Source organism: Parasteatoda tepidariorum, chromosome 1 (assembly GCF_982258835.1).
Source record: "Parasteatoda tepidariorum strain Cologne lab strain chromosome 1, Ptep-v5.0, whole genome shotgun sequence".
In the NCBI taxonomy this organism is placed as follows: Eukaryota; Metazoa; Arthropoda; class Arachnida; order Araneae; family Theridiidae; genus Parasteatoda; species Parasteatoda tepidariorum.
The window spans coordinates 122,063,932-122,078,872 of NC_141755.1; the positions used below are offsets into that span (position 1 = coordinate 122,063,932).

Below are 14,941 nucleotides of genomic sequence, written 5' to 3' on the forward strand. Positions count from 1 at the left end.
AAAAAAATTTCCTTTTGCTGCAACTTAAAGTACGTTTAAAATTAAACTGTAAAAATTACAAGTAAACTGGGGTTCTATTGGGGAAAAATATGTCAAAGGATTTCCTCCAACCGGAAATATTTGGAACCACTGCTGTAATGTATAATGCATAGCTGCCAACTCTACTGGATTTTCCTGTAAACTACTGGATTAGGCTAGTTTCTCCTGGTCTACTGGTTTAATTAAAATTCTCCTGGTCTTTGTACATTTTAGAAAATTCCCTAAAATTGAGTAAATTTCCTTAAAAAAAATCCTTATTTAAATAAAATTTTTGTACATATTATAGCTTGCTTGAATATTTAAATAAATATTTAAAATGCATAATGATGCAAACTTCATTTATAACGATTAGTTCAAAACTTTTTTTTTCTTCAAAAATGTTCATTTTATTTTTATTTAGAACTCTCTTTTTAAATTAATTTTAAAAAATTTATTTACTATCCTTGATGAATTAAATGCCTAATAATATTCAAAATTATGAGTAAACATAGTACATAAGATTTCAAGTATGTTTAATGTCAATCATAACTGGAAAATATTAGAGTTTTACTTTTTTGATGACTATAAAAGTCCCTAAAATTCCGTGTGTGTAAAAAATTTAATACATTATGCAACAATTATCGTGAAATTTATATTTCGTAAATATACTGGATTTTTTCCTATCCGTGTTGGCAGCTATAATAATGTCTCTTCCAATTTGTAACAAGTCAGACAAATGTTAGTTGCAAAATTAAAAAATTCAATCTGAATCAATGAGCTTTGAAGAGGAGATGACTAGCAAGGTATGCTTGTTGCATATGATTTTAAATGAATGTAGATTCTGTGATAATCACATGAAACTTTTTAAAATTATTCTTTTTATGTTATAGGTATCATCAGATAAAGATGAAAGAAAAAAGAAACTAAATACGAGGAGAAGAGGAAGGAAACGAAAGCAAATTGATGATATTCCAAAAATAAAGTTGATCGCAGAACTAGTATTTATGTTATTTAATGTTTTCTTTTAGACAATCACTCATTTATTGTTTTATCACTCATTTATTGTATTATTACTCATTTATTGTATTATCTCCGCTCTTCAAAATTAGGCAACCCTTAATGTGCGCCAGATGCAAACAGTGAATTCTTTTCACTTTATCATTTGCTATTGTACCTTTCATTACTCTAGCTAATTAAATATATTTTAAATTTAAAAGCTGCTGTTTTCCCAGCAAAATGTCTTAAAAAGGACAAACTGTTCAATCAAAGGAGAGAAATATCATCAAATGTATGAAATATTTAATGTTAAAAAAGTGCATGTAAAGATTGCGAAATAAATATTTTTTCATGTGATCACCGAATAACAACCGTGTTCAGGATTGTCCCCATCCTTCTACCAAAAATAGCGAAATAGTATTGTCAGATACCACATGATGGAGGCGGAGCTCAGTGCCAACTCCTGGTGAACAAACTATACGTCTTATGATGACAAATAATCTAGTTTCTAATGTTGTTTATTGTTTTATTATGACTACTAGCCATTTTTAAATGATAAAGAAAATATTATAGAGTTAGCAAGTACAAATTAAAATGAATTGAAATTTACTAGTACAAATTAAATTTTGTTATTTTGTAAGTTTGATACTAAGTTGCAAATAAATAAAAAAAATTAATGAAAAATAATTAAATAAACAAATTAAAGCAACAGACGATAATTTTAATTCTGAAATCCAAAAAACTTCCATGACTTTTGTGGGGTAAAATTTTTGTTACTTTTTGATTATTGATTTCTTAAAAATAAACCTTTGCTTTGTTTTTATAATATTCCATACAGTTTTGCAAAGTATAGATTATACATCTTATTATTAAATACCTTATCTCAAATATTCCTTTTAATTAATGAATTAAAAGGAATATTTCAGAATTAAAAGGAGTATTTCAGAATTTATAAGTGAATGAACACTTTTGGGAGCCACTGTAAAGATAAAAATTTATTGATATATAATCATCTGGAATGGTTTTCTTTTTCTTAATGAAAATATATTAAACAGTACTTATCCAAGGTTTTATTGGTCATTCTGTTTTTACCATTTTGTAGGTAAACTTTGAGCAAAAACTTTTCAACGTAGCACCTTTAAAAGAAATTCATTCAATAAAAACAGCATATTTTACAAACTAAACATATTATTTTCTCCACATGTTTAAATTTTTAAAAAATTAATGTTGTACCAAAACATTAAAAAGAAAAAACGAAACCTTGCCAAATTGTTAAAATAAATTTAGTCTACTTATTTTTTCAGGATTATATGTTAAAATAATAACATTTTAAATAAAATACTCATAATATTGACACTTTTCTTGTACTCAACTTACACTTTATGAGATGAAAAAAATACACTGACCTGGTAATTTCAAGATTTTTACCTGGTTAGGGCTGACCCTGAACTTTAAAGCATGCCTATTTTTTTTAAATCTGGAACCATTTTCTTTAAAACTTTAAATGTATTTCCAAACTCACAATTTTCTCTTCAAAGAATTATTCAAACAATATTTTGTTTGACAAGAAAATTTTCATACTATTAGTATTATTTTTCTGCCTGTTTTGGTTCACAACTTGTAATAGCATCTTTTCAGGTGTTACTAACATTTTTTTTTATTGAGGCTATAAAGTAGAAATAATTATTGACGAAAAGTAAATTCCTCAAAGCCCAGGCTAATATTTGGTTTGGTTTCTTTGCTGAAAAAGGAATAAAAGGCAGATGCTGTATTTTGTCTTTCCTTATACTCCTTTGAAACTCCTTGGAAATAAAAAAAGTCTCCACAAAGTACTTGGAACTACTTAGATTTCCAAATTAGTCCTTAGAAACTCCTTAGATTATTGCATTGAATGGATGAACTTACTAAGTTCGCGGTTGAATTTGCTGTCCAAGCAAGGAAACAAAATTATATGACTTAGCTGTCAAAATCTAATAGTTTAAGAAAAACTTTAAAAGAAAAAAAAGTACTGAATTGCAAGAGTTAGAAGAAGAAAAATAACAACAAGTAATTTTAATTTTACATGATACAAGCAAACTTAATTAATGATTTACTGTGATTTTTTTTTTTGTTTTTTTGTAGAAAATACCTTAGATTTTCTTATGTATTCAAATTTAAATCTTTAACATCTCTACTATGTATATTAACAAGATTTATTGAAATATTTGAAACTAGAAAATGTATTTACGTGTGAAAGTGATAACTTTATTTATTTTTCTTGATGAAGTTTGACAAAGTCAAAATTTATTTCAAAAAGGCTGGAGAAAAATATCTTATGCAAAATATAAATTTTTGCAAGTTCTTTATACTAACTGCTTTTTAACTTTGTGTAAAACATAACTAGACAGTTTTTTTTTTAAAGTTTTTAAATTTTTGATAAGTTCTTAAAATTTTGGATTCCTTGGATTTCTTCTTCTGATCTCTGTATGAACCCTGAAGTTACAAGTTATAATTAAAAATGCTAATATAAAACATGTCAGCGAACATTTATAAGGGCATTATGATGTTTTTTAATGTTATTTTCAAAGGTTTCTTTTTAAAAGGCATTTTTTAAGAATTTTTAGGCTATCAATATCCTAACCCTACTTGTTGCTATATATTTTTTCTAATAGGTTGAATGTATTTTAATTTCTTGTAATTATGTTTAGGCTCATGATTCTCCTGCTCAATGTATGGTTTGGAATCGCAATGATCTTTGGATGGTAACTGGTGATCATGTAGGATAAGTAAAATATTGGCAAAGCAATATGAACAACGTAAAAATATTCCAAGCACATAAAGAACCCTTACGAGGAATCAGGTTCTGCAATTTTTAAATATTTATTTTAATATAACTTTTTGAATTCATTACTGTATATTGCAAGGACAATTTAAATATAATAATTTGCTACTGATTAAAATTCTAGAACACTTTTTATTCCAACTAACTAGATAATTTACTAAATACACAAGTGGGCGACCTTTGTGCTAAAATACAAACTAAGTTAGACAACGTTAAAGAGCGCAAAAATATTATTAAAGGCAGACAGCTGTTTCGGATGCTCAAAGGGCAACCTTCATCAGTGCATCAGCAATACTGACAATACTTTGGACAGGACAAGTGGGTTTTACTGTCTTAAACTGGATAAAACTGTCTTAAAGTGTCCAAAACCTTGAACTTAGGTAAAAGGTAAAAATTCTATATGTGTAACCATTGTACACATAATAATTACCTGTATCAATAAATATTTGATATTTTTTATATAATTTACTTTAACTTATTAAAGGAAAATAATATAATATAACAGGAAAAGGTTTATAATTTTTGAAGCTCCACGATTCATTGAACAACAAAACTGATAAATAATGTTTTTGCATAAGGATAAATAATGCAATATTAAAAATTATAATTTTATAATTATAATTTTTTTTTTTTAAAATGCTAAATTTGTTTAAAAATTAACCTTTTATTTTTCAAAATATTTTTTTAAAAAAATATTATAATTTCTGTATCACAGAATGATAAAAAGGACATTTTTTTAAAAAAAATAATAAATTGTTTTTAAACATAAATATATTAGCTTACATTGGAAATACAAAATAACTGAAAAATGTATTAACACTTTTGAAGGGCATAACATCAGTTTCAGTTACTGACACTGGTGATGTATCACCACTATGCTAAAAGAATCGAACATGAATGAAATAAAAGTATTCTTGAATAGTACTATAGATATATAAACCTGTTTATGACTAACCAAGTGCTTAGTCCCTAATAGCTTAGCCTGTATGGGAAGATCAAAGTTCAGTTATGTACTATTGAATGAGACGACCAATTAATCTTCTTTTGTTTAATGTTTAAATTGAAGAGTCAAACAATATTAATAAGACATTACACTTTTAAAAACAAATATTCTCTAGTAGATTTAATTATCGATATGTTATTAGTTCTATGTTTATTTTACCTTTTAAATATTGTTCCGATAAAATTGTGACATAATTTGAGTAAAAGGGTTTTGGACAAAGGGGTTTTAGACAGGACGGTTTTAACCGTAGATTAATCCATTCTGTCCTAAACCTTGCCAACCCTGATTCATTAGCATCCTTTTTTTTATACATAGGTAGTTTTGTATTTTCAAGAATCGTAAGAATAAGCAAAGCACCAATATCCCTTAGTCATTGTATTTGAACACTTTCATTTATTATTTCTTATCTGAAGAAGTAACCAACACTGTATATTACTTATAGCATTTGAAAAGTTAATTCTGAGTACAATGTTATTTATTAATCTTGTTTCTTTTCTATTTTTGAAATTAAAAAAGCTTAAATATGTACACTTTTTATTATAAATTATATATGTTTGTGTGACTCGAGAAATGAATTTTAAAATATATGTGAATTCACTCCTATATTTTAAAATTTTTATTCTCTTTACCTGAAATTATTCCTGAATAATTTTTTTTGTAGCACTGATTCCAGCTAATTGGTTATTATTGGTAATTTTTCAGACATTAAAATTAACTAATATATCTTTCTATATTTGTACCATCTGTGAATATTTAGTGAAAAGTTTTTAATATTAAATTTTTGCATTAGGTAATTGTGGGATTAATAGTTATCTGTATTAATTATTTATCGATGAATTTGCTGCTAACAGTTTCAAAATTAAGACTTTTGCGTGGTTCAGTTTTATATATTTTTTTAATTGGTATGCAATATTTAAAGTATATATTCTATCTGCATTTTTTTCAAGTTTAAAGAACCATTTGCTTACAATGTTTATAAATAATACACTAATTATTTATTTTATGTGTTTTAGTTTTTGTCCTGTTGATACCAAATTCATCACTTGCTCTGATGATGGCACTATAAGGATTTGGGATTTTTTAATATGTGTTGAAGAAAAAATTCTGAGAAGTATTATGTCAATTTCATTTTTTTTCTGTTTACTGTATGTTTTTTTTATTTAAAAGCCTTAGAATGTTTCATCCTTCAAGAATAGAGGTTCACTTTTTCTCTCCAAAACAATTTATAAATGTTTATTTTAATATGAAATTAATAAAAATGGCTTTTATCTGGGTAAGGATTGTCTAAAGAAGTTTCGAATTTAAACTTCATTCATCCAAAATTACAATTAATTACATGCCAACACAAATAGGAAAAACCTAATTTTTTACTATGAACTAAATGAAGGAATACATATTTTAAAAATACTCCAATTTTAAGGTACTTTATAATAGAATACTCCAATTTTAGGGTATGTTATAAAAGTTGTGCAGAATTTTCATTCTCTTTTCTTTCATATTTTTCAGTGGAAACGAATATTTTCATAGTTCGAATTTGTTTTTGCCAAGAAAATTAAATTAAAGTTAACAAAGTGTGGAACTGTTGTGGTTAGAACACCTGTTGAAGTTCACCTGTAAAGATAAATTTTTCACACCATAAAACGTCAGAAACTACTAATTTTTATTTTGTGAAACAAAAATATTTGCCAATTATTTTAATTATCTAGGTAAAACCAGTTTCCTCATCATATGATAATAAATATACCGTTTTGTCTCAAAAATTCGTTTTTCAAACTTTTTAAAAACATGAGGAAACATTTATCAAATTCATGATTTAAAATCAACAATTATTTGAATGAAAAATATATTTTTAGTTACTGATCTTTATGTTGTTATTAATGCTGTAAAATTTATAGCTTAGAATAAACAAAAATATATAAATACTTTGCTATTTCTAAATATGAAAATAACAAGAAATCTTGACACAAAAATCTACTTAAATTCAAAATGCTATTGACAAGCGACCAGATTTGATGTATTATCAACAAATTGTGAATTTTCGAATAGGCATGAGAAAAATTGCCCTCCTGTTCTGTAGCTTCCAACACTTTCTCTCTAATTCAAAGAAAAGGTTATGTAATAAATAAGATTGATTGATTTTTGTAGTTACTACAACTATCTTCTTACAAATGTAATTAATTTGCATTGCAACTATTTTTTTTTTTTAATGTAGTGATTACAAACCACTTTCGTAATAAAATCCTTTTTTATTTCCTTTTAGTGGATGGATTTTGTTGGAAGATCCAATTTACACTTGTATTCGAAATTTTAAAGAATATTCGGATAGGAAGAAACAAATTAGTTTAAATAGTGTAGAATAATAACTAGCTTATTGAAACATGGGAATTTTTAAAAAAATATTTAATTCTTGATTAGAGGTAATTTGACATTTTTTTAAACAATCTAAAACAATATTATCATTCTAAATTAGAAAACAATCCAAACCATTTTGACAAATTTCTATTTCAATATTCAACTTTGATGCCTTATTCTGCCTTTCTTAAAATTAATTTTTTATTTCAATTTCTTTTGCCTTATTCTAGAAAATTACCAAATATTTGGATTCAAATTTTTTGATTTTCTATATAAGTACTTTTATATCAAGGGTTGTAGAGCAAAATATATTCTACTGAGGGTATTATGTAAGACTTGTATTAATCATATTCGAAAAATTAGCAACATTTGAACTGCTAAATGAGGGATGCTCAACCTGAGATCCGTGGGCCACATATGGCTCCTAAAGTCTCGTGACCCACGCAGCACCTAAGCAAAAGAAAACTAATATAATTTTTTGAAGGAAAATATTATGTCTTTTAATTATGCCTTTGAGGTTTTGATGATCTAATTTAATGTAGTTTTTTGATGGCTTATTTTTTTCTTTTTGGTAAATGCTTTAAATTTCCCAAGTCTTAAAAGTTTTAATATTTTTATTTATGACATAATTACGATGCTTCAATTTATTTTTCTATCGTTTTTTTTTTCTTTGCACACTTTTTGGCTCTGAAAATCCTGATATTTTCGATATATATTAATAAGACGTTCAAAAACTTAATTTTTTTTTCCTTTATCATTCTTTCATCAATTATTGCTCCGCTTTTACTCTATCAGTTTCATCACAAATCTAAGTAATTTTTTTGGATTGTTGTCAGTTGGTTGTTCTAGTTTAGAACTTGAAAGTATTGACATGTTAGGTTATTTTAAAATCTACTTTTGTTTTTCAATTTTCATCATGGTTGATTTATTAAAACAAATTATTTTTACATAGCTGCCAACTCTACTGAATTTTCCAGTAGACTACTAGTTTTTGTCATTTTCTCCGGGTCTACTGGTTTAATTAAAATTCTCCTGGTTTTTCATCAATTTTGAAAATTCCCTAAAAGTAAGTTTCCTAAAAAAATCCGTATTGAAATAGAATTTTTGCACAGATTATTGCTTGCTTGAATATTTAAATATGCGTTACTAATACATAAGCGAGTCTCATTTATAAAAAACAGTCTGAAAAATGTTTTTGTTCTAAAATTCTGAGTCTTTGTAGAATTTCCTTTTTAAATTAATTAAAAAAATCTTTTAACTGTCTTTGATGAAGTAAATGCCTATTACTTTTCAAAATTATGAGTAAATATAATACATAACATTTCAAATTAATTTAATGTTAATCATAACTGGAAAACATTGCAGTTTTTTCAGTTGTGATGAATATAAAATGCAAAAAATATGACGTGCAAAATATTTAGTACATTTTGCAACAATTATCCTGAAATTTGTGGTATTTTGTAAAATCTACTGGATTTTTACTTATCTATGTTGGCAGCTATGTTGTTAGATAAATTAATTATCATGAATTAATTATTAAGAACAAAATGTTTTATTTTTTATTTTCTGCCATGTTCAATTCTGATTCCTCATTTGCAAGTTTTGCTTGATGCGAAATCACATCTGCTTTCGTTAAAAATTGTTTGCTTTAACAAATAAAAGAAGATAGTTTTTACTTAAACATACAATTATTTATCACTAAAAGACTATTATTTTATGAAGCAGATTGTGGCTTTCTCTTTTCAGAAGTGGTGCATCACTTTTACCACCTATGTTTTGAGTTTTTTTTTCTTTTTCTGACTTTTTTCCATATGCAAGAAATTTGTACTCAATAAATTAGTTCTTCTTTTTCATGAGTCTTAAGATAAAGATTTTTTTTTAGTTCACTTGATTTCATTATATTCTTCCTTGTTCTGGGTTTTAATATTTATGTTAGCTCTTCTTTTAATTAGGTAGTTGCACTTTGTGAAGAAGATCAAGGATACCCTCACAGGTGACCTATAGCGTCACTGCCAGTTGTTCATTAAAAGAATTCTTAATTTTAAAAAATTTCTTAAAAGAGTACTAAATGTTTGAAAGAAATATACATATGTATAAGAATAAAATATAGTGGAAATAATTTAATTTACTAGTGCAATTTTGTGTTACCTTGATTTTTTTCACACATTTTCAGCAAAGTTTCTTTTTTGTTTTTTGTTGTGAGTTTCTTACCAATTGGTGGACGCTCAGAGGGTTGCTGCCTCTGGTAACTCCATCTCTTCTTCATCTAATTGAAGGCTTATTATATTCGGCTATTAATTTCCTGATTCCAATTATTTTCTTGTTTCTGATTAGAATCATTTTTCATGTGCCAATTTTTTTCATAAATTTATGAGGTATTAAAATTTTGATATAGTTTTAGAAAAAGACTAAGTTGAGACATTTCATAAGCAAACATATAGCTCTATAAATGTTGGGAATTGATATTTATGAAGTAGAAATGGCCATCAGTTATGGTCAGAATTAAAAAAATTTTAAATAACATATTTGTGTAAGTTAATCAATTCTGTCAATGGAATACATCAAAATATTTAAGTATCTAAAAACTAGTTTTTGTTTTAATGACACATTACAATGACTGACACCAGTTAATAAATTGTAAATTATAAAACTGAATCTATTCAGTACTTTGAATCACCTAATCAAAACCCAACTATAGGTCATAGTAGAATTAATCACTTTTATACATAGAAAAAAAAATCTGAGCCTATCTGTGGGAAATGTTGTTTTGTTGTAAATTATTAAAAGATTTATAAAAGGAGAAAAGTTTTAAAAGTAAATATTCTTGCGAAAATTTCGAATTTTAAAAAAAAGTGGAGGAAAGAAAATTTAATTTTTGCTACATTATTTAAGTCTCAAAATAATTGCTTTTCAAGAGACAAGCAGTACAAAGTACGCAAAACTCAATTCAAATTTTTGATTCAAAACTTGATTCTAATTTCAACCTGATTTCTTTTTCCTTTTGGAATTTTGATTCAAATGCTTTAACTTCAACCTCCTCCAGGTAATGCTTAATTTATCAATTACCCTGCACTTTTCATCGATGGATTTTTTTTGTGTATAAGAGAAAGAAGTGTTATACAAAGAAATTTTCTTTTTTTTATAAAAATCTTATTGTATAGACTATTAATTCATTAAAATCGAATGTTTTCAATTACTTCCCTATTTTTAATAGTCATTTATTTTATTTATAATTTCTTTTCAAATTAATAATGAAGGAAAAACAAATTTAAAATTTAGATGTTATTCTGTGAAAAGTAAAGAATTTCTATGGACAAAACCCAAAATCACGACAGAACATAATTATTATGAAGCAATTGTATAATAATTATAACCTCTATTATAAAGCAATTGTATAATAATACCTTATACAGCAAAATTTTGTGACAAATTTATTTATCTAATATTTTACAATTATTATATGACAAAAAATTCTTCTTGCATCTTAAAAAGTAATACTCGACTACAGGGATGCCCAATCATTTTTGATTAGCCAGTCACAAAAATTACGAAGCATTATGTTGAGGGCCAAAACTAACTTAAATCTGTACTTCTCAAGTATTTTGATTCTAGTTGAAAATTTGTATATGAATTACATAACTAAATTCTTCATATAAACTAACTAAATATATTTAATCTAAATTACTTTAAACATAGTTGGATGATTAAAAAGTAAATAAGTTAATGACAAATAAAAATAAAGAAACCTACAAAATTTCATTTACCTCAAAAGTTAACCTTTTAGTTAGCTAGAAAACAAAATTTATTATGTTTCTTGTAGTAATATCGGATTAACGGAATTGGAATTTTAATATTTACAATTATATACTTTAATATTTACTTTTCAGAGAAGAAATCTCTCTTATTTATTTGCAAAAATTCATAATACATTAATTTTTACTTTAACCTCTGAGCCGTTGCCATAGACGAAACTTGAAAAATTTAATTGTTATAATCTGATGCTCTGAGAAAGACCCAAATAAATCAGTAACTTATTGTACAAAGCGCAGCCACTAAAGGATTTTTTTTTATTACATTTTTTTAATATTTTTCCAAAGTTTTGTTAGTATTTTAGAGAATTTAGGAGCCAAGTTAAAAGGACCACTTTTGGCCTGCAGGTCATTCGTTGTGCTTTGTTTTATAATGAATATTATGAACATTATTATAAAACTCTGTGTAATGAACATATACAACTCAGAGATGAGATTTTTTAGCGGATTTTCGCTTTTGTCTCTCGAATTTTCGAATTTCAGCCTTTTTATCGAAAACTCCGATTCTCTAAAAGTTTCACTTATTTTATAAATATTTCGCTGTTTCAGAAAATTCAGCCATTGAAACTTAATAATTATATTTATTTCCGATTTTCAAAGATAAAAAGAAAATTCCAACTACATAGCTACCAACCCTTCCTCATTTTTACTTATTTTAGCTATTTTTTCCGCTTTTATGTGCAAAAGATAAGATCTTCCGCATTTTTACCTGCCCGCCAGATAGACAGCTCGTATTTTCGTTATTCAAATGACACTGCTTCAAACAAGCCTTTTGGAAGTCCCAAGCCTGGAATCTGCTTATATCTCTATTCTTATTCACCCGATTTTAATATCACCCATTCTCACAAATGTGAAGTCCAACTTCCTGCCAACCAGGCTATCCCAGCCTAGTTGATTCTTAAACTCGTTTTATAAAAATTGGTTTGTGTAAACAATAGTAAACTAAATTCAGTTTCTTTAAGAATTTAAATTTTTTATTCTGAAAACCTTAGTTATTTATAGAGTTTTAAAAAGTTGTACTTTATCTTTGCCATTTAGAATTTAGCACCACAGTCATAAAATATTTTATTTCCATATAGTTAAGGTAAAGCTGCTGCAGTAAAATCTGTATTTAAATATATGGGAACCGTTTTTTGTCATTATAGTATCAAAATTATTTCTATTGTTTATTTTCTTGTGGATAATTATTGTATGTCACTAGATAAACACAGCAGTTAAAGAATGTGTCTGTTTTTATTAGGATTTTTGAAAATGTGGTTTTATATTGAAGAGTTTTATAACAAAATGTAAAATTAATTTTCCTTTTCTAATGTTTTTTTAGGGAGGTTTAATCTCACTGCTAAGTCACTTAATAATTTACAAGAGCTTCTCGTCATAATAAGAATATAGAGCTTTTTGAATGAAAGCTGTCTACCTGTGTTTACAAAAATGTCAGGTAGTATTTCTTTCTTTCTTAGTTCTTGCTTTTTTACATACCTTCAGTTGTTAGATAAGATATTAAAGTGTCAAAAATGTATCAAGTTAATATGAATCATTTAAAGTTGGTTTTATTTTTGATTAGAAGCAGATCTGGGACTCCGTTGTTAATTTCTTGAGCAATACCTTATTTGCAATTGTTTCTAAAAAGTAAAAATTAATCATAGCAAGTTTTATGAATATTCATGTTTTATTTCTACTTAAATCTAGTTATTACAAAAATATAAATATCAAGCATGTTTACCTTAGTTGCCAACTCTGTGCGTATAGTGAGCTGGGTTCGGTGAGATTATTGCACTTGCATGTGCAACTCTGCTGCATTTTGCAAGATATTCTCCATTTCAGACTTCATTTTCCTCCCTCTGAAATCAAGCTGAAAAATCTATCGATCATTTTATAATGGCTAATATAATCAAGAAAAGAGTTCTTTGTCAGAAACTAGTTATTTTATCACGATCATGTAGAGTCTTTGAAAATTATTTTGCATTTTGTTAATGTATCTAGTGCTTAAGAAAATTTTTTGATTTCTTAAAAATTTTCTTTCTCTATATTTGATGAAACTTATGTCTTGTGAGTAGCATAATATCTTTGTATCACATCTTCCAAATCAACTTTTTTCAGTTTCCACGGAAGGAAGCAGTATGAGTTATAAAATGTGCCCCATCGTCATAGCGTATTTTTTTGAAAAAAATTCTCTAATTAAAAATGAATTGTTATGTGTTTCAATTTTACTTAATTTTTATTCAATAAAGCCTTAAGTCTGATGGATACATTTTTGAAGCGACAGATTTAAAATATTTTACTTGCACAAATAAAAATTTGTTTCTTCTAGCTTGAAGAAAAAAATTTCTGCATATACACATGTTTATAAAATTTCAGTAAGCTCCAATTTCCTATTTTTCTGGCTTGTTTTGTAACAAGTAGAAAAAGTCCCTAGCTACTCTAAAATTTCCTTTTTATTTGTAAACAGAAATACACAAAATCTTCATATTTTTGCTTCTCTAATGCTTGCAGCTATATAACTTGAAGAAGAAAAAAAATTTATGCATAAACAATTAAAAAGTAAAAAAATTACATTTGCCCATATTAATGAAATTGTTGTATTACAGCAAGCACACTAAAAATTTATATCTTTTATTCTATGTGCATTTTAAGTGTTTTATATTATTATTTTAGATAATTTGGATGTTCTGTCACTTTTGTTTGTTTTAATTGTTGACAAAAACTCTGATTACGCATGGTTCAGAACCTGAGGATACTTTATTAGGTTTGAATGTTAATTAATTTTATTTGTTATTTTATGCAAACTACTTATATTAATGATACTTTAATAGTAAATTAATTGAATCAGTGCTAAAGCTAACTAGGTGTTATGTTACAAAGAGCAGAATAAATTGTTTCATCCAATTAATTTTTGGATCACATGTAAATTTTGTAATGGAATGTGGAAAAATTCACAAGGAGTTTATTAAATATATCTAAAGTTTTTAATATTAGGTTATTTGGGGCTAATATTTTTAACTGTTTAATCTGTTCAAAATAAAAATGTTGGCGTTCATGTTTTTGTTTTACCTACGTAATAGCATAATTTTAAAGAAATTATAAGATCATGTTTCATATAAGCTTAAATAAATGAGGCTAATCTAAAGTAATTTGTAACTGATTTTCAGCACCTAAAAAATTGAGAAGCCAGCCTTAAATATATGCTTGATTCTTTGTTTCAGTTGCTAAATATACTTTTTCTTTTATTTTATCTTAACCTTTTGAAGGTTTTATTAGTAATAAAAAAAATTCGACGTTAGGAAAATGACCACTAATCTGTGAAGCGATATTTATTCTGTAAAACTTTATTTATTTACTACATTTAAAATGCATTTTTTTTATAATATCTGAAAAGTTAAATCATAATAATATTGTAATAATAAAAAAATATCATTTTCACGATCAAAAAGATTGTAAGGAAAAATATTTTTAAATATGATTTTAAAGGCAGGCTAGATTGAATTTACTTCTTTTTTTTTGTTACTGCATTTTTTAAAATTTTAAGAATACATTTAATGCAGGGTAGTATGAGCGAAAAATCTTAACTTTTCATGTCATGTTGGATTTGTTTTGTATGGGCCAGAAAAAAAATTCTTTTTTTTATCATATTATAAACAATTCCGTTTTTATTTTATCTGCTTATGAATAAAAAGTATTAAATGTTTTGAATATTTTTGTATATAAATCCTATCAGAATTATACAAGTTAAGCATTGGAAAAAAAAGTTTTTCTTGTTCAAACATTAGCTTATTTAACGTTTATTTATTTATTTTTCTCTTTATGTATTATAAATATGTTTGTAACAGGTATAAATAATTAGATCACTTCTAAGCAATGAACTCAAACTCTTTTTTATCATTATGGAAATCGCACTGCTTTTACATTATGTTCCATATTACACTCATTATTCTTTGATTTCATTTT

General features: G+C 25.9%; 1 protein-coding gene across 25 annotated transcripts in view; it reads left to right on the top strand.

Moving 5' to 3' along the window:
* LOC147816847 (uncharacterized) overlaps positions 1 to 14,941 on the top strand; it is a 63,580-nt gene that overhangs the window by 39,451 nt on the left and 9,188 nt on the right. For 9 of the 25 annotated variants that reach the window (XM_087151891.1, XM_087151886.1, XM_087151895.1 and 6 more), the window contains 5 exons: positions 909 to 1,016; positions 3,702 to 3,853; positions 5,852 to 6,480; positions 12,321 to 12,434; positions 13,652 to 13,742. The gene's annotated coding sequence lies outside the window, so the exon portion shown is untranslated. Of the gene's footprint in view, positions 1 to 908; positions 1,017 to 3,701; positions 3,854 to 5,851; positions 6,481 to 7,098; positions 7,256 to 8,142; positions 8,257 to 9,142; positions 11,923 to 12,320; positions 12,435 to 13,651; positions 13,743 to 14,941 lie in introns of those variants that run through there. The other 16 variants (XM_087151952.1, XM_087151904.1, XM_087151946.1 and 13 more) reach the window with 11 other exon arrangements.